A 1,854-nucleotide genomic window follows, 5' to 3' on the forward strand; every position below is an offset into this window, starting at 1 on the left:
AAGCAAAGTAATTTGTGCAAAATAAAGCGCAACATCGTGCTAGTTCATTTTAATGAAAATGACCCAGATTTCCATTTGGTTCAAACTATATTGATCTCAGATGATTCATTTAACTTGTTGTTAAAAAGCTTCACGACTGCATCTTTATAGAACACCTCACAGAGAAAACGATATTGCCGGGAGTGGGTGCTAATCTGGAAAATTGCATCCACTCCCAGCGAAATCGCGGTAAAATTTCAGCCACAACCACGTCTCACGGCCGTGAGATGGATGGTTACAGTCTGTAGAGGAATCAATACGACGATCCAGCAAAAGCCTCGTGTACCCTAAGAACACGGAGCGACCCAAGGACAACCGCCTTCTGCATTTTTCCCGCAAGTGTTTTTTAGCATATTGTTGACACGCAGGGATGCTTTTTAGGCCATTAGCAAGTGAAAGCTTGGCACCTCCAAGAGCGCCGATGATAAGGACGATTAGTTTAACAGAATATTCCGGGTACAATCGTTGCAAATCCCTTATAAGGTCTCGATACCTCTCTTTCTTTTCATTCTCCTTGGTTATGATGTTTTTTTCAGCTGGTGCCGAAAATTCGATAACAAACATGGTTCGATTCTCGAAGTCAAGAAGAACCATGTCAGGCCTCGAGTGAGCAACAGAAACAATTGTCGAGAATATAAAGTTCAAGTATATGCGGCACTTCCCATTCTCGACAATTGACTCAATGTCCCTAGGATCATTAAGAGGAGCGATGTTAAGGTTAATGCCGTAAGAGTGACAGAGATGGTAATAAAGCACTCTTAGTGCCGCATTGTGCCTTTGAATGTAGGTCGTTCCCGCGTGAGTTGGACAACTAGATAGTATGTGAGCTAAATGCTCGGGGCCCAGAATAACTCTGTTGTGAAGACATTCAAGACTCAATATTCCGCGACCCCCTTGACGGCGTAAGATGTAAAGTCGCGGAACGGAAGACTAAAAATTCATGCTTTTGTTCATGTGCATAACCTTTCTTGTCCCGATATCAAGGGATCTGAGCTCGTTCTTCGTCCATGGAACTACTCCAAATGAATAGAGTAGTACCGGGACGGCAAGCATGTTTGTTGCAGATACTTTGTTCTTCGAATGCGGCTCTGTGGCACGCCCAAGTATGTATAAGTTTCTCCAGCGCAAACTTGTCGTATGGCGCTTCTATCAACGAGCTCTGGATCTTCAGGGATGCCATTAAGCTGTCCTCGCTTTAAATAAACCTTGGCGCATTTTTCTAATCCAAATTCCATTCCAATTTCCTTAGTATATAGTTCGACAACCCCCAGAGCTAGATGCAGTTGCTCTCTGTTTTTAGCATAGATCTTAAGATCGTCCATGTAAAATACATGAGTGACCTTGTACTTTCGATCTGTAGATTTGCCGCACAAGTACCCGTCGGAATGGCGAAGTGCTAGAGATAGTGGCAATAATATAAGGCAAAAGAGGAGTAGGATCATGGTGTCGCCCTGAAAGACACCTCTCTGTAAGGTGACCTTGTTACTTGTCACACGATTTTTTTCCAGTTGAGATAGAAAATCTTGTTTTCCAAAGCGGCATCAATCTCTCTATGCACCCAACTATTTGCGGATAAACCTTTAAGATTCCCAAAAGACAGATGATAAGTCTATGGGAGCTCGAATCGAAAGCTTTCCGATAATCAACCCAGGCCATCGATAGGTCACGCTGGTAGAATGCTGCATCTTTGCAGACACATCTATCGATGAGCATGTTCTCCCGATATCCGGCTACGCCTTTCTTTGAGCCTCGTTGTTCATACATTTCTTGCCACACAGGTTCAATTGCCCGAACAATCCTATCATTTAGGATAGC

At 43.5% G+C, this 1,854-nt stretch overlaps 1 protein-coding gene across 2 annotated transcripts in view; it reads right to left on the reverse strand.

Moving 5' to 3' along the window:
* The window catches only part of LOC117174494, a 66,480-nt gene that overhangs the window by 41,560 nt on the left and 23,066 nt on the right, over positions 1–1,854 (reverse strand). The gene's annotated exons all lie outside the window — the stretch shown is intronic.

This window comes from Belonocnema kinseyi, chromosome 6, assembly GCF_010883055.1.
Source record: "Belonocnema kinseyi isolate 2016_QV_RU_SX_M_011 chromosome 6, B_treatae_v1, whole genome shotgun sequence".
Taxonomy (NCBI): domain Eukaryota; kingdom Metazoa; phylum Arthropoda; class Insecta; order Hymenoptera; family Cynipidae; genus Belonocnema; species Belonocnema kinseyi.